Raw genomic sequence first — 19764 nt, forward strand, 5'->3', positions numbered from 1 at the left:
CTCTTGGCTGTCATATCCCAACTAGTTATGAGAAGGGGGACAAGGGCTGTAGGCTGTCTCCACCCAGAAAACACAAGTCTGTGTGTATGATGTGCGGTGAGCATAGGAAAATGTGTGCAGATAAGCCCCACACATTTTCAGCAGGTTCATAAACCATCATTCAATTTATTTTCAAATTTAAAAATATAACAGGCGAGCGCCCACCCACCGTGACAATGGTCAAATTCCTCTCACAGGGTATTTCTGCATTTCCGAATCAGACTTTCTTGGTTATGGTTTGGGAACTACTGGGAGACATGGTTCTGCAACACAAAGGAGAGACCTGGGCAGGGTCTGCTAGGTATTGTGGAGCGACAGTGCTACAAATGCTTTCATACATGTTCATACACACTGAGAGTAAGGGCCTGGGGGTCCTTCCTCAAATCCCTCACACCAGCTCTAGGGTAGGTCAGGCTCTGGCAATGCCCTGTTAGGCAACCAACCCCAGGTTTAGAGGTGCCCCAACTGCCGTTTGATAGGGTCTTGTCGCTGACCCGGTCACTTCTGGTTTAGGTTTGGCTTTGAGGGTCACAAGGGTACCTTTGTACATGGAGTGGATTGCGTCCGATGTGCTTTAGAGTTTGGGAGTGAGAGTTGGAAGGAGGCCTTTGGAGGGGAGAGCTTATCTGATGTTGGATATTTTGAAGTTAAAGTAATCCATGAGGAATTTGCATACTGAGGGGGGATGTGGGTTTTGCAGCAGTAGTAGGTGGTTTGCCGAATTATTTGATGATGTTTAAAGGTTTCTGTGTAAGATTGGGGTGGATTGGAGCTCTTGGAAGCAGTGGGCAGCGTTGACCCCGCACATGGCCACCTGTATTTGCAGCAGCATCATTTTTTGAGGGGTGTTCTCGTGTAGAGGCATGGTTTATTTTGCAAGGCACTTTCTAGGCCTCTGGTTAGCTGTTTGGCGTTGAGGAAGGAGTCATTGAACCAAGGCTGGTGGTGGTGATTGGGGGGTTTCTGTGTTTTGAGAGGAGCAATTTTGTTGTGTACTTGGGTAATTGTGAGTTGTAATTACTGAGAAGTGGGGTGGGTGTGGTGGGAGTGGGGTGGTATGTGTGGTGCGAGAGCTGTGTTTGTGATGCACTTAATTTGTCTAGCTATGGGGCGGGCGTATATGTGTGGCATGTGGGTGGGTATCGTATGGCAGAGTGAGCGTGAAGGGAATGGCAAATTGGTCTGACCATGTACCCTGATTTGATTTTGCACAGAAACCTTATTTTTGCAGGAAACCTGAAGGTCAAGGGTGTTACCAGCAATGTCTGTGGGGTATGTAATATGTTGGGTGAGGTTGTAGGGGTGGAGTGGAGTGAGTATACTGTTCAATTTGTGGTTGTTGTATGAGTGGTAAGTACTTGGGTTGCAATCGCCCAGGTATATGTTTGTGCAGGGGGAGCTGTGTTGTTAGTAGTGAAGTTGAGCCCCTCATTGTGGAAGTTTGGTTGACGTGTTAGGAGGTGGTGGATAAGGTGGATGCATGTGGGGTTTCGGTGTGATGGAGGGTATCAAGTGACTGAGTGGGCTTCAATGATATATATGGTGGCTGAGTGGGGTTGCAAAGCCCGAGTGAATTTTTGTAAATGATGTCAATGCAACCACCTGTTTTGTGGGGCTGATCACTGTGGTGGATGAGATAGTTTGGAGGATGCATGTGAGGGATTCTAGGACTGTAGTGGGGTTTTAGCCCTGTCTTTGTTAGAGAGGGCATGACTGGGGAGTGTGTGATGATGAGATTATTGATTTAATTGTGTGTGCAGGTGCAGTGTGGCAGTCAGAAATAATGCAAGTGTATGTAAATAGCAGTCTTGGTGGAGTACTCTGCTGGAGTTTGATTTATATGTTGTTTGGGTGCTTTATTTGCGTCATGTTTGGGGAACTCATTGGCAGGCAGGGGCTAAGAAAGGGCACAGAAATGTATAGGGAACGAGTTTTACTCCTATCTTTAGCTTTGTCCAACCTTTGCTCAGGACGCCCAGGTGCATGGCCTCCCAAAGGAAGTAGCTTATATTCCCAAAGTGACCCGGAAGCAGTTTGACAGGAAACAGATACAAAATAAGGAACAACAAGGCAGTCCCCTTTTAAGTCTCTCCGAAGCAGAAGCAGGATCACAGGATGTAGGTACGGAGCAGCAGAAAGGGGTGCCAAAGGGGCTTCCAAGCTTCAAGATTGTGGCCGTGAAGGTCACGGTTGCGGGGTTAAGATTCTTACCCTACTGCTGTTGGGCTCGTGCTGCTTGCCTACCCCTATGGGTAACCTCTATAGCCGCCACCCCTTTCTCTGAGTACACATCCTTTGCTTGCAGCTATAGGAATAAAGCACGCAGGGATCTGTCCACTTGGTTGTGGGCCAGGCCTCTCAGCATAATGAAAGATTCACCTGAACAACGTGCTGAACTTCGAGCGACAGCGAAGCTGATCGTATAGAGTCATGCACTTTGCCCATGTGCCACTAAGAAGTTCTCCATCTCCCCTTCCGTTCACTATTACTCTTCAGCGTGGCTGACCGAGACATCTCTTCACGTTGAAACCCAATGAGACACCACCCACAGGGCAGCCGATGACTTACGGGGTGGAATACAGTTGGCTACTGGTCAGACCAGACGTCCTTTGTGGGTCCCACAAGGGGACCAGGGAGCTAATAATGGGCCCTTCAATAACGGGCCCGTCATTAGCTCCCTCCCCATTCCCATTGAGCCCTATGGGGGCTCAAATGGGAATGGGGGTGGGTTTTTTGAATGAGGAATTACTGAGTTCTCCAAGGTTGGAATGGCCCGGTAATTTCTCATTCAAGGAACCCGGATCCGGACCCGAGTTTGGAGGCAGCCATGCCCTTATTAAGGGCATGGCTGGGGCATGGCTGCCTCCAAACTCGTAACGAGGCCCCATGAGTCAAAAAGCACACTTATGACAGGAATGAAAATAAATCCAAAACATTTGAAGAAACTAAGTTTTCATTGAAAACACATAATTTCTTGGAATATTTAAAGGAAACCCTTCATGTGTTTCCACAGTCAAAGAACAGAAATATAAATGGAAGAATGACAGACATGAGAGGGTTTTTGAGAGTCATTTGGGAGAGTTGCCAGCACAGTGGGCAGCCTGAATGCAGAGGAAGCCAAGTGAACAGATTTGAAGCATCCTGGAAAGCTCTGGGTCTTTGATGTGGAAGTGACAGCCTAGATTAATAACTTGCCTGGGGCAGATGTGATCCCAGAGGATGAATGAAGAGAGGGTGTTGCCTCAATTTATGGGAGTCAAAGCACAGAGTTGGCTGACAACTGTATGTCTGCAAGGCTGACTGCAACCCAAAGGGTTACACCATCAGCAACACCACACTTTCACCATAATGCCACCACACTGCAACGCGTTGCACAGAGGCAGATGTCATTTTAATTTTGGACTGTTTGACAAGAGGATTATAGGTCAAGGTCCCCTTGAATCTCATTCTATCCTTTAGCATAAAGGCTTACATGCAAGGTAATTTCCTGAGGAAATCTGTTCAATCTTCATAAAGGGTGTGGCCAGATGGGGCCACATTGGTCAGTGGCAGGGCCCACTACTGTCTACGCCTTTCTCAGTACAAGGGCTGGGATGGGTGCTGTTGCAGATACTGCTGAGACGAGTTCTGCAGCTGGGTGTGTAGGCCCGGAAAGTGTAACATGGAAGGAATGGTTCAGCAAAACCTCAGCAGATATAACCCCTAAGCCATGGACTCCAGGAGGACACAAAACAGGCCGTCACACTGCTGGGAGATGTTAGATCACCTTATCCAGGACTGGAATCCACGGGAAATTGTGTGTGCATGGAGAAATATCTACCCACAAGCCAATGGGACATTGTGCTGCCACTCTATAAACACTGGTGAAATCTCACCTTCATCTGGTTACACTTTAATTGTGCTTCAATTATAAATCGAGAGCTACATCAGTGGTGCTTGGTGTGCACCGGAAACCTCAAAGAGAGGCCGGCAAGGATTTGAGTTTGTACAGACGGTCCGTGAAAAGGGAGAGCAGGTTGGTCTGGCAGACCACATTTTCCATCTTTTTAAATTTTCCATTGAGCGACTTGAAATCATCACCATGGCAATTGCATCTTGCCTTCACCACTTAGAAACAGACAGTCCACATCTAGGGGCCGAGTCATACAAATACAGCAGGTTTTACATCCATGTCACATGTGTGATTTGCTCATGGCTAAAATGCTGCCCATTGCAAAGGAAATAGATGTAAAAAAGGCGGAAACGTTTGCGGATTTCCATTAAGCCCTGTCTGTATGCCAGTGGGCAAGGTTGTGAGTAATTTGCCCTCTGATGTCTTTATTAATTGGCTTCTATGTTACACGTGTTCACCCCCCTAATGGTCTGAGCAAATTGACAAGTTATACATAGCAATGCAGTGAAGCTTTCACTACATGACTGAGGTTTTAACATCCCTCCTCAATGCTGTTCATTTTATCGAGCGATGGTTGAAAGGCTGAGCATACCGTGATGTATTTAGAGCCTGTGTTAAAGTTGCACATGGATAGATCTTCATTTTATTTGGTTTCATTGGAATTTGTGTTTAGCGCTAGCCCTACAGAGAGGGCCTCAGGGCGCTTTACATGCTTTAAAGTTTGAAAAAGTGGGACTTAAAAAAAGAAGTTGCAACATGTTTTCATGAAAGGATAGGACGATTGGGATAGGCAAGCAATATCAGGGGAGGAGGGCAGGGTTATGTGTGGGGAGGTTTACTCTCTACGCTACGTTAAAGGCTGAAATATCTTAAATGATTATTCCTGAATGTTCCAGTTTTTCTTTAGGCAGTGCAAGACGGTAGCAGGTTATCGCTTTGCCAACGCCAGATACTATCATCAATGTGTGTACCACACTCTCAGTTACCCTGGTGGGGCTCCTGTTTTTGTTTCAAGTCTCTTAGGCCTGCTTCAAATTAATTTCTTTTGGATATCCGAATGATTTCTCACATTTTACCTTCTGAACAAAGCTTTTAAGAACGTTCGCAACTAACTCTTCCCGAACCTGGTACCTACGCAGTAAAGCTGGACTGGCGATCTGAAGGGGGTTGACTGCCTGGCAAACTCGGGATTTACACAGATTTCGAATGAATATATTGGGGTGTGGGTGGTTCGCCTACAGACCCTTTTGCTTATCTGTGCTGGTGCCTCGGGTCCCACCACGTCCCTCTTTGCTTTACAGATCCGCCAGAGCGCCAAGCAACCACGCGAGTGGGCAATAGTGAGCGGTACGAAAACCTTTACCATAACAGAACATAAGAAGAGGGAGAACACTATCAACATGTGTTAAATAAAAAGACAGAACACAACGCAAACCAACAAGTAGAAGAACATCTGTTATCACATGCAAGATGTGGAAATAAAAAAAAGTAAACCATAATCAAAGTGTATTTCACAACCTTAAATATAATATTTTGCATTGCCTTAAGAAAACCTAGCTAGAAAGAGCAGGCTGCCATGTTTCTGTGGCACACTCAATGCTTCCTTCACACCTATTGTTACAGTGCTTAGAAGTAGGAGGAATCAGTATGGAGCGTTATATGAGCATGTTATTATTACTATTATTATTATTATTATTATTCTGCCATACGCCATACCCCTTGAGATCTCTCTCTGCAGTCATGAATTAAATAGGGCCCGTGGGTGCTTTCTTTGTCCCAAGTCACTGTGGGTATTTAGGTTGTTCTTATTGGTTATTCACGAAGATCTATTGTGCATTCAGAGACACGCAATTTCTTTGCAAAAAGAAGGTAATGCTGCACTGCAGGTCAGGGTTCATGCAATACAACAATTTGAACGAGTGCCCTGAATAAGATTGCACTGCAAGGCTCGGTGATTCCTCTGACTGCTTGCCACACTCTGGTGTATGCTTCCTGTGCCGTATAAGTGCTCTTGACTCAGGGCAACGCAGACTGGCCTCCTGCTTGCACAGAAGTCCAAAGACTGAGAGGCTCCACAGCACAAGGCTCCAGACACTGTGGTGCTAGTCTCCTAACCCAAGTCGTAAGGTAATGCAGGCATCCGGCTTTGTTGCTATGGAGACAAATGATCCCAGGTGGACCACTTACCTCACTTGTGAATCCCGACTGACCCTGTGCAACCAGGAAGTATACCACCACAAATCTTTTGATTGCCACCAGCCGCTCCCCAGGTCAGACAGCAGTATTGTTTTTCATTCATGAGTCTCAAGAAACAGACGTATACCGCCAAATCCTGTGACGTACATCCATCCTACTGCTGATGATTGTATTTGCTCTGGCCAAAGTGAATTGCAATACCAAAAGCGTTGGTGCCATTCCATTTTTTGCTGTCACAAAAGTGCCCTTGTTTGAGCAACACTAATGTCGCTGCTGTCCAACCTATCCGTAGACCTGACCCACTGTCGCTCGCAGTGTGTGGCGACCCACTACATTCACCAGAGCCAGAAAGCTTGATCATGGAAATGTGTTTTGCTCAACATGCTCATTTTCCTCTTTGCCACCCCCCCTCTCTAAAGAGAATGGGTGGAGCATCGGTTTGTTGAACAGGACTTAGTCTACGGGGCACCCATTACACAAAGGTTTCATGACAGTATCGCGGGAGACTGGTCAACATACAAGAGTTCCCTTAACCTCCGGTCCTGTGTACTGTGGGAGGTTTCGTTTTTATTCTGATTTAAAAATGGTCTTCACCAGTCCCTCGGCTCATCAACATATTTGGTCAAGACTTTGAAAATATCTTAAGTAGATATAGATCTCGTTTGTCAATACGAAGATTTACTGTCTCGAAGACTATTGACTCGGGCAAATCTAAGCCATGATTTGACCTGGGGGATTCATAAATCTTGATTTTGCCTGGACACAAAAGTCGATGTTTATGCGTACCCCTTTTATCCTGATGCCGGCAGAAAAGCTGCGGCTCACCCGCAAAGCGATCCATAAATGATGATAAGTGAATGAAATATCGGCTCATAGACCTCTTCCTTTTCAATGATGGAAATATGCTGGTCAACGCAAGCCATATCGTATTGTTCACCTGAAGATACTATGTATGATTGGTGTATTGCAAACCAATTCTGCATCCTGTTCACCTTTATGCATGCATTGTGTACTTAAAATAACCATAATCTATTCATTTGTCATGAGACCATACATCTTACGTTTCCTTATCCCATTTCTTCCTCCCTTTGAAACCACCTTTGAACTCTGGGATGATCGATTTCTAGGAACTGAACCCCCCCTCCACCCCTTCACCGCCATCACACATGATTGCTTCATCACAGTTTTATAGACCCATCCATCAGCCCAACTAATGGATGAATCTATAGACCAAATGAATCCTAATAAATGGAGTTATGTAGCCCTCCCACCACCCCACCCCCCATAAGGTTGGAGTGCACCTTTGCTGTATTCAGCCTTTTCTGGTCATGTCACCACCTGACATGAATACCAAAGAGTTGGAAAGCTTGAGGTTAGTGAAACCTTTATGAGTAAGGGTGGTGCACACATCTCAACCTGCCCCATTTCCTTCACACAGTCCTGCTTTTTCTTTGCATTCTGTGACTTGTAGTTTTGGTTTCCCAATTATTAATCCAGGACTACAATTGCTTCCAAGTTGTATATGCGGAGGGAATTTCCCAATGGGAATTTGCACATGTCTGATTGTGATCCGTATTGATATTCTAGACACTGAAAAGAGGCTGCAGCTTTCCTACGTTGCCTGCACATGGTTAAATGCTAGGGAAGTAGTACTGTGGGTTGAGTGATGGCTGCGCGATCCATGTGCGGCCTGCACATCACAACTCCTCATTTCAGTAGTACAGACACAGCCTTTCATCCTGTTTGGTGAAACGAGTAGCAAAGGATAATAGTAATTTCTATAGTTTATGGAACACGACAACATTTGGATTGCTTGCATGATATATAAATGCTGATTACTGAAAGCGCTGTTGTAAGTCTACTGTTTCTTTTGCGAACAGAAGTTAAGGAGGAGTTATGCATCCATTAGACAGGAAGTTCTAAGCCATATGTGGCTCTGTGGAACCAAAAAGGGTAACGTATCGCCTCATATTTTGTAAGGGTGCCTTTGTTTTTTATTGTCTAACAAAAAACTAAATTACTTTTCTAAAAATGAAAAGGCAATACACAGAGAGAAATACAATCAAAAGCACTAGGTTGGGGTTCCTTTTTTATGATTTTTCACAGACACCTTGACCCTGTATAGAGCTGGTGCATGAGAAAAATAAAAAAAAATCATATCTGGGAATTGAAATGTTTCCCTTTTCAAACTTTCCTAAATGTAGCTATATTATGGGCGTGCTCAGCAGAGCTAAAGAGACACACACTTGTATGGATGCGAATAACACCTGCACAAGTACACACATGTACCACAACCATCTGGATGCCTTTGGACACGCACGTAGATATGGATAACATGGATACGACCACCTATCAGGATTCTATTGATACCACAAATGCAACCGCCTATCAGGATTCTATGGATAACACACATGCGACCACCTATCAGGATTCTATTGATACCACAAATGCAACCGCCTATCAGGATTCTATGGATAACACATGTAACCGCCTATCAGGATTCTATGGATAACACACATGCGACCACCTATCAGGATTCTATGGATAACACATATGCGACCACCTATCAGGATTCTATGATTAACACACATGCGACCACCTATCAGGATTCTATGGATAACACATGCGACCACCTATCAGGATTCTATGGATAACACACATGTGACCACCTATCAGGATTCTATTGATACCACAAATGCAACCGCCTATCAGGATTCTATTGATAACGCATATGCAACCACCTATCAGGATTCTATTGATACCACAAATGCAACTGCCTATCAGGATTGTATGGATAACGCATATGCGACCACCTATCAGGATTCTATGGATAACACACATGCGACCACCTATCAGGATTCTATGGATAACACACATGCGACCACCTATCAGGATTCTATGGTTAACACACATGCGACCGCCTATCAGGATTTTATGGTTAACACACATGCGACCACCTATCAGGATTCTATGGATAACACACATGCGACCGGCTATCAGGATTCTATGGTTAACACACATGCGACCGCCTATCAGGATTCTATGGTTAACACACATGCGACCGCCTATCAGGATTCTATGATTAACACACATGCGACCACCTATCAGGATTCTATGGATAACACATGCGACCACCTATCAGGATTCTATGGATAACACACATGCGACCGCCTATCAGGATTCTATGGTTAACACACATGCGACCACCTATCAGGATTCTATGGTTAACACACATGCGACCACCTATCAGGATTCTATGGATAACACACATGCGACCGCCTATCAGGATTCTATGATTAACACACATGCGACCGCCTATCAGGATTCTATGGATAATGCACATGCGACCACCTATCAGGATTCTATGGATAACGCATAGGCGACCACCTATCAGGATTCTATGGATAACACACATGCGACCGCCTATCAGGATTCTATGGTTAACACACATGCGACCGCCTATCAGGATTCTATGGATAATGCACATGCGACCACCTATCAGGATTCTATGGATAACGCATAGGCGACCACCTATCAGGATTCTATGGATAACACACATGCGACCGCCTATCAGGATTCTATGGTTAACACACATGCGACCGCCTATCAGGATTCTATGATTAACACACATGCGACCACCTATCAGGATTCTATGGATAACACATGCGACCACCTATCAGGATTCTATGGATAACACACATGCGACCACCTATCAGGATTCTATGGTTAACACACATGCGACCACCTATCAGGATTCTATGGATAACACACATGCGACCACCTATCAGGATTCTATGGTTAACACACATGCGACCACCTATCAGGATTCTATGGTTAACACACATGCGACCACCTATCAGGATTCTATGGTTAACACACATGCGACCACCTATCAGGATTCTATGGATAATGCACATGCGACCACCTATCAGGATTCTATGGTTAACACACATGCGACCACCTATCAGGATTCTATGGATAATGCACATGCGACCACCTATCAGGATTCTATGGTTAACACACATGCGACCGCCTATCAGGATTCTATGGATAATGCACATGCGACCACCTATCAGGATTCTATGGATAACGCATAGGCGACCACCTATCAGGATTCTATGGATAACACACATGCGACCGCCTATCAGGATTCTATGGTTAACACACATGCGACCGCCTATCAGGATTCTATGGATAATGCACATGCGACCACCTATCAGGATTCTATGGATAACGCATAGGCGACCACCTATCAGGATTCTATGGATAACACACATGCGACCGCCTATCAGGATTCTATGGTTAACACACATGCAACCGCCTATCAGGATTCTATGATTAACACACATGCGACCACCTATCAGGATTCTATGGATAACACATGCGACCACCTATCAGGATTCTATGGATAACACACATGCGACCACCTATCAGGATTCTATGGTTAACACACATGCGACCACCTATCAGGATTCTATGATTAACACACATGCGACCACCTATCAGGATTCTATGGATAACACACATGCGACCACCTATCAGGATTCTATGGTTAACACACATGCGACCACCTATCAGGATTCTATGGATAACACACATGCGACCACCTATCAGGATTCTATGGTTAACACACATGCGACCACCTATCAGGATTCTATGGATAATGCACATGCGACCACCTATCAGGATTCTATGGTTAACACACATGCGACCACCTATCAGGATTCTATGGATAACACACATGCGACCACCTATCAGGATTCTATGGATAACACATGTAACCGCCTATCAGGATTCTATGGATAACACACATGCGACCACCTATCAGGATTCTATTGATAACGCATATGCGACCACCTATCAGGATTCTATGGATAACACACATGCGACCACCTATCAGGATTCTATGGATAACACACATGCGACCACCTATCAGGATTCTATGGATAACACATGTAACCGCCTATCAGGATTCTATGGATAACACACATGCGACCACCTATCAGGATTCTATGGATAACACACATGCGACCACCTATCAGGATTCTATGGATAACACACATGCGACCACCTATCAGGATTCTATGGATAACACATGTAACCGCCTATCAGGATTCTATGGATAACACACATGCGACCACCTATCAGGATTCTATGGATAACACACATGCGACCACCTATCAGGATTCTATGGTTAACACACATGCGACCACCTATCAGGATTCTATGGTTAACACACATGCGACCACCTATCAGGATTCTATGGTTAACACACATGCGACCACCTATCAGGATTCTATGGATAACACACATGCGACCACCTATCAGGATTCTATTGATAACACACATGCGACCACCTATCAGGATTCTATGGATAACACACATGCGACCACCTATCAGGATTCTATTGATAACACACATGCGACCGCCTATCAGGATTCTATGGATAACACACATGCGACCACCTATCAGGATTCTATTGATAACACACATGCGACCACCTATCAGGATTCTATTGATAACACACATGCGACCACCTATCAGGATTCTATTGATAACACACATGCGACCACCTATCAGGATTCTATTGATAACACACATGCGACCACCTATCAGGATTCTATGGATAACACACATGCGACCACCTATCAGGATTCTATTGATAACACACATGCGACCACCTATCAGGATTCTATGGATAACACACATGCGACCACCTATCAGGATTCTATTGATAACACACATGCGACCACCTATCAGGATTCTATGGATAACACACATGCGACCACCTATCAGGATTCTATGGATAACACACATGCGACCACCTATCAGGATTCTATGGATAACACACATGCGACCACCTATCAGGATTCTATGATTAACACACATGCGACCACCTATCAGGATTCTATGGATAACACACATGCGACCACCTATCAGGATTCTATGGTTAACACACATGCGACCACCTATCAGGATTCTATTGATAACACACATGCGACCACCTATCAGGATTCTATTGATAACACACATGCGACCACCTATCAGGATTCTATTGATAACACACATGCGACCACCTATCAGGATTCTATTGATAACACACATGCGACCACCTATCAGGATTCTATGGATAACACACATGCGACCACCTATCAGGATTCTATTGATAACACACATGCGACCACCTATCAGGATTCTATGATTAACACACATGCGACCACCTATCAGGATTCTATGGATAACACACATGCGACCACCTATCAGGATTCTATGGATAACACACATGCGACCACCTATCAGGATTCTATGATTAACACACATGCGACCACCTATCAGGATTCTATTGATAACACACATGCGACCACCTATCAGGATTCTATTGATAACACACATGCGACCACCTATCAGGATTCTATGGATAACACACATGCGACCACCTATCAGGATTCTATTGATAACACACATGCGACCACCTATCAGGATTCTATGGATAACACACATGCGACCACCTATCAGGATTCTATTGATAACACACATGCGACCACCTATCAGGATTCTATGGATAACACACATGCGACCACCTATCAGGATTCTATGGATAACACACATGCGACCACCTATCAGGATTCTATGGATAACACACATGCGACCACCTATCAGGATTCTATGATTAACACACATGCGACCACCTATCAGGATTCTATGGATAACACACATGCGACCACCTATCAGGATTCTATGGATAACACACATGCGACCACCTATCAGGATTCTATGATTAACACACATGCGACCACCTATCAGGATTCTATGGATAACACACATGCGACCACCTATCAGGATTCTATGGATAACACACATGCGACCACCTATCAGGATTCTATGGATAACACATGTAACCGCCTATCAGGATTCTATGGATAACACACATGCGACCACCTATCAGGATTCTATGGATAACACACATGCGACCACCTATCAGGATTCTATGGATAACACATGTAACCGCCTATCAGGATTCTATGGATAACACACATGCGACCACCTATCAGGATTCTATTGATAACACACATGCGACCACCTATCAGGATTCTATGGATAACACACATGCAACCGCCTATCAGGATTCTATGGATAACACACATGCAACCGCCTATCAGGATTCTATGGATAACACACATGCGACCACCTATCAGGATTCTATGGATAACACACATGCGACCGCCTATCAGGATTCTATGGATAATGCACATGCGACCACCTATCAGGATTCTATGGATAACACACATGCGACCACCTATCAGGATTCTATGGATAACACACATGCGACCACCTATCAGGATTCTATGATTAACACACATGCGACCACCTATCAGGATTCTATGTGATTTCATCACATTTATTTCAGCGAGGGAGAATTGGTCGAACTACTTTTTTTTTCTTTAAGGACATCTTACTGCAAATGAATGCGGGGGGGGTAGACCCCCGCAGCACCCCACTAGTTCCCCCTACCTTTATTATTACCCTAACCCACCTCCCCAACCTAGATATGCTGTAAAATGGTTTATAGTGATGGCATCGAATATCAAAGCATCGAATGCCAAAGCATCTAAGACAAAGCAATGAAAAAAAATCATTGAATGTATCTTTTTTTCATATTTTTTTAATGGGGGGTCCCCCAACCCCTGTTTTTTTACCCCTTCAAACCCATTACAATTCAAATGAAACCTTTACCTCTGAAAAAATGCATTCGATGCTTTTTTTCGATGCTTTTGTCATTCAATCCTTTGTATTGTAAAATGTAGCAGAAAAAAGGTAACCAATTCTCCCTCAATGGAATCTACTTCGGCCAAACCTCCCAATACCCCTAATCAGATTGCTTTGTTATTGCCCATGAATACGTATAATGCTGCTCAAAAACAAAAACCGCCACTTCCGGTAATCAACTTGTTTATTTTTTTTACATGTACACAAAGAGCAGAGACACACGTATGTGGAGAGAAAGTCACCCACCGGCATTATCACATGAATAGAACACACAATTTGGGAATGCGCAGAGCAGTCAGAGAACAGGCACACATATATGAATGCAGAATACGAACGCATACAAATATGGAAACACACAGATGCGGTACAAAGGCTTCCGCTGGTGTGACCACAAAAACTTGAAACAGCACTTGTTGTATGGGCTCCTTACAAATGCCCAATAAATAAATAAATATGGATATATGCAGGAAACGTGGAAAACAAACTACCAAATACTAATACGGGGTATATCCATCGATACGAGAAACTCCATTTCACAAGCTACGTAGGAAACACCCTACAACACAGAGCAATTGAATACTCACAGTTGTTAACACTGCCTTGCCGTAAGGGTCTGTCATTGGTCCCCTCGCCTTCGCACTCTACACCAGTGCCATTTAAACCTTTTCATTCTGAGCCCCCCTTGAGCAAAAATATTGTTTCTCTCCCCCCACCTAGGGGTTGGCTCTGCAAAGGGCCCAAAAAGATGTCCCTGGTGGGGGGGGGCTCTAAATATAAGCATATGTTCCCTGCTTATATTTTCTACTAAAAGCAGTCACCTTAATCCAATTTATATATTAAAAACAGTCCTCTTAATCCCTTTTTAAAGAGTCTGGGTCCCCCTCCTGGACATTCGTTTGACCCCCTACGGTGGAACCCCCACATCCGTACCTGGGCATTCTTTGGATCCCCTAGGGGAGCAGCCCCCCGTTTGAAGACCACTGCACTACACCTTCCCTCTTGGCAAACAGGCCCCCTCCTCCTTATATTCACGCCATCTTCTTGCCAATGGAAGAATTTCCGCCTGAGACCCACACAGTGGAATACCCACAATTCATATTGCACCAATGGTTTGGGAAGCACACGCTCTCTACAGCTAATGGCGAAAGGCTTGCAGGACACAAGATGCAGGAGAATAGCCCACAAAGATCTGCCTGCGGGTGGGCAGTCAGGCATGACGTAGGCCACAAGCCTGGCCGCAGCATGCCACTTTTGATACTGACACTATGCTGAGTGCTGCAGTGGGCAGCTTGTCTTTCCTTGGCACCCACAGTAGCAATTTGCGAAGAAATTACACATGTCAGAATGTCGCTTGCTATCCACTGATCAGCAAAACTCTGTTTGTGGTGTGGCGACCACGCAGTGGGAAGGGGTATTGGGAGAGCCGGCCACAGACTCCTTCAGTTGCTAGGTTACCACAACATAAAATGTTCTGGGACACAAAATAGCAAAACCACAGAACGACTGCTTCAAACCAAAGGTATGTTCTGCTTAGGTTCTGTTAACTCTGGGTTAACTCTGTCAGCAACCTCTTGCTCACTCACTGCAGTTGAAGTCAACAATGCCGGCCTTGAGTCCTACATGGAGCTTCTACATTTGGTCTTGAAAACTTGACAGTGTTTTACCTACAGCAAACCAGGTCTAGCACGGTTACATACATGAATACAGGCCAATACTACTATCCCTTACATTCGCGAGATGTTAATCCTATCTTGGATTTAACGTTGCTTTATGGGACGTGTAGTTCTGTGCTTATAGTGGGGAATTCCATGACTACAAGTCCCAGAATGCAATGTCTGGAACAGCGTCACCCGCATAGAATGGACAATGTCGAATGGCGTTCCATTACACAATCAGAGATTACTATTTGGAAGGCAAGCCAGTCTGGCATTTCTTATTTCAAGATGCAATCTTGTCACTGGCGAAAGGCTGCCCAATACTTTCAAATGTGTTATCTCTGAGTTGTTTAAAATTAGCTATATATAGATAGTTGAGGCAATCCACCTGGAAAGCAGCTGCATGCATTTGCAGCACACACTCTGATTTTCGAATCGTGGGTTATTTTGGCATTACTGCATGCAACATAATGAATGATGCTGAAATGGGACAGGGTACATTCCAGAATAAATATTGCCTGATATGTGAACCCACACATATTGGCTTTTGATTTAATGAGAAAAATAAATGTATTTGAATTGACCATGTGATGGGCTATCTGTTGTGGGTTCCTCTCGGGAGGATAGCTCAGGGGCAACGTGCTCGCCTTGGAAGCAAGACGACACGGAGCAACAGAGGTTCGATCTCCGGGTCCGCGCTTAGAAACCTCTGGGAATTAAGCGCGTTATAAATAACCTATATCAGCTAAGAAGGCACTGGACCCAGGCTTCTTATGGTGAGTTTATTGTCCGCAAGTACACATCAGGTAATTGACATACAAATAGGTTCCTGGACAGTAAACACTGGCACATCCACACCTTCTAGCTCCAAGATGTAACTGACACCTTTAGAATGCCCCAGCGGTCACCCACATCACATTCTACAATGACCTCACTACATTCCACTTACACAACACTTGCATCCCCAGAGCAAGTCTACTACATCATTGCTCTGGGTCTTTGTCATGGGAACAGCAGAGTCCACATCATGCAGTATCCGGCTATTCCTCTCTGACATCTGGAACCCAGCAAATCATTAGGACACAAAGGAATCAAGGGACCCTGCTTTCAATTCAATGATGAAAAGTCTAGAAATCAACACTTGGGCCAAGCTGCGTAAGAGCCGGGGTATCCTGGGCACACAACCATAAACAGGAAGGCACACGGCATAGGCAGCATGAATTGCTGAATCAGTCGGCTGCCATTTGGTGGACCCCTTTTGACTGCATGATGCTTGGCGTGGCCCTGCAGGTGTGGTTATGAAATAGACATAACCCTCAACAGTGGCAGTGGAGTAGAAGAATTCTGCTCTGCTGCCACTGCCACTATTTCACTGATTGTGGCTGATGCTGACCAGGCCGAGTCAGCTTTTGCAGCCGACCGTATAGAAGATGGCGGCTGCCTTACCTGAGATTCTAGGCTGCATCGGTACTGTCCAGCCTCCCACAGACCTCTCATTTGGTTGTTATTATATATTGTGCAGACCTAGGTAGGGAGCAGTGAAGCGCTCTACAGGACATACAGCAAAACAGTGGTAGCAGGAATTTAACAACTCATCAATTAAATATTGGTAATCATTATCCCTGTAAAATATACGTATGGGTGTGTGCACAAGATAGTCCGAATCTTATAGTAACATAGTATGGGCTACCCACAGTCTGCTGATGACAAGGTGGTGCCATGTGCCACCATAGCAAGTGCGGTTCCTTGCTGGACCTGGCAACATCCTGACTCGTAATGCTACGTGAATAAGCTTTTGTACTGCGCCTAGCACCACTGTAGTGGTGTTACAGTGTCTGAGCTTTGCCCAGGAAACAGTTATTGTGTACCGCCAGTTGCAACCGGACTGTGGTCTGCTGGATGAAAGAAAGAGGGAAATGAAGAGAGGAAGAAAGAAGAGTACACAGACTTACAATTGAAAAGATGCAAGGCCTTGATGGAGGGAGCGCGTCATTGAAATAGTAGGGATGCATAACTTGTCATTGGCAGGCTATCGGTCATAAGGCCGACCACAAAGAGTGGACAAATATCTTGTGGCAACAAGCAATTAACAGCGATGGCAATTTCTAGTACATTGTGGGGTAGCACTATAATGAATAAGAGGAGGGCTGTGGGGTGGACGCAAGGTGTGCTCAAGTGTGCCCTTGAGATGTGGAAGCACGATGGTCAGGTAAAATGGTTAGGTGCCATGGAAATATTCAGTTTTCCAAAGAAAATGTCAGAATTGACAAAAGCAAGAATTGGCTGCATGAAAGGGGAATTCTAGGGCCAGAAAAGGGGTGCAGGAAGCGGAAGAAAGGGGTGAACCCACCTACCAATAGCCAAAGATGCATGACCTCTCAGTGAGGGAAAGTCCGTTAATGTGACCTGAGGGTGAGCCCGCATGAACATGGGAGTGGCGATCACCTTGATGTGAGGAGGACCCATCTTTGGGAGCAAAGGAAGTCTGTGATAGCCCCCTCCCCCATAGTACCTGGTCCCGTTGAAGACATTGGGTCTCATTACACGGTAGGCGGTAAGGGTTTACAGGTACCGGAATTTTACCGGTACCAGTAAATCCTTACCGCCTTACTACGAGGTCCCTTTGCGGGTTGGGGAATTTAACGCCTGCTTTTTGCAGGCTTTAAAAACCAACCCGCAAAGGGACCAGTGGAGCTAATTACGGTACCGCAATTTGCGGTACCGTAATTAGCGCCTTCCCTATTCCCATAGAGCCCTATGGGGTAAAAATGGGAATGGGGAAGGGCAATGGTGGAAGGGGGAATTATCGCCCCGCCAACCTTGGAATAGGGCGGTAATTCCCCTTTCCACCAAGGCAGTGCCGGTATTTTACCAGCATGCACCATGGCGCTGATAGCGCCATGGTTTACTGCCTACCGTGTAATGAGGCCCATTGTATCCCTTGAACATTGTGTATGTGACCTGATGCAACTGGAAAGACATAAGCAGCTCCTTGTTTTTTATTATTTTTTTATCTGAGTAAAACTGTTTAACTTCTGCTTTCTGATATGTGAGGTTGAAGCACAAATGCCAGACTGCAATTGCAGATAGTGATAGATTACGCAGTCAGTTTATTATTTCAATGCAATGCAACCAAGTTCACCGACAACGTATCTCCGTCTGACCAGCTAAACCCCTGAGCCAATAATGCAGGCTCTTTTATATATTTCAACAGGAGTTACTAACAAGGAACATTTCAGTACCTAATACCTGTAATCTAGCTTACAGCCCCTTAGAGTGAGAACCTGGCAGTGCCCTCTGCCTCGATTCTCACCGAAGCATCATTACTTGGAGTTCGAACATTGGGTCTTCACCCGTTTTTCGTCCCTCTACGCCTTGTGAGCCCTGACACTTCCACACACAATGCATCGCAGGTTTTACCGCTTCCTATTGCAACCCATACCTTTGCTCGCTGTCCTGTGCAAATAATCATACCATACATTGTATTAGACCTGCTAATTCGTTGGGTGGGGTTAAGGGATAACAGCTTAGAGTACTCTGCGCCCTCTCCAATTCAATAGGTTTTGGTTGTGTCGCATGCACTTGAAAGTGAACGGAGAAATAATTCCCCTACTCCGTGATGGTCCAGTCAAAATGGGTCTTTCACACAGAAACTGCGCCACTGTTTGTGAAAAAGAAACCTTTTCTCAGCAATTGTGTGCTACAAGAGAATCCTCTATGCTTAACTTGAATGTGTCAAACAGGTCGGTCATCCCACTTTCTGACATCGTTTGCTTCTTCAAGAGTAAAACACCCCTACATTTCACGAGTAGCTAGTGCAGTTGGACTTTCCACAGGCTTTTGTCGTTGCCAGGGTTCAAATAGGTAAGAACTATTCCTAGACAAGGTGAAATGCCAGCCCCAATTAGAACGAGGTGGCCGGTCAACCACCCTCCACCCGCACCCCAAGCACAGGTTTCAATGTATTAAAACATTACGGATATCCAGAAACAGCAAGCAGAACGAAAACACCCCAGGCGAACAGAAAAACCTGAAATTGGCACGAGTAACAGAAGTGGAACTGGACTAGGAGTGGGAGGATAACAGGAACAGGCAGAACAAATGGAAAGAAGATGGTCTAGAGCAGAGCATGGCAAGGAAAGAGAAAACAACATTGTAGTAGCATACCCGGCACCCAGCGACGCAAGAGCCGCCCGTTACCACGGGGGGGGGGGA

The sequence above is a fragment of the Ambystoma mexicanum genome, chromosome 4p (assembly GCF_040938575.1).
Source record: "Ambystoma mexicanum isolate Mex_15411 chromosome 4p, UKY_AmexF1_1, whole genome shotgun sequence".
Lineage (NCBI taxonomy): Eukaryota > Metazoa > Chordata > Amphibia > Caudata > Ambystomatidae > Ambystoma > Ambystoma mexicanum.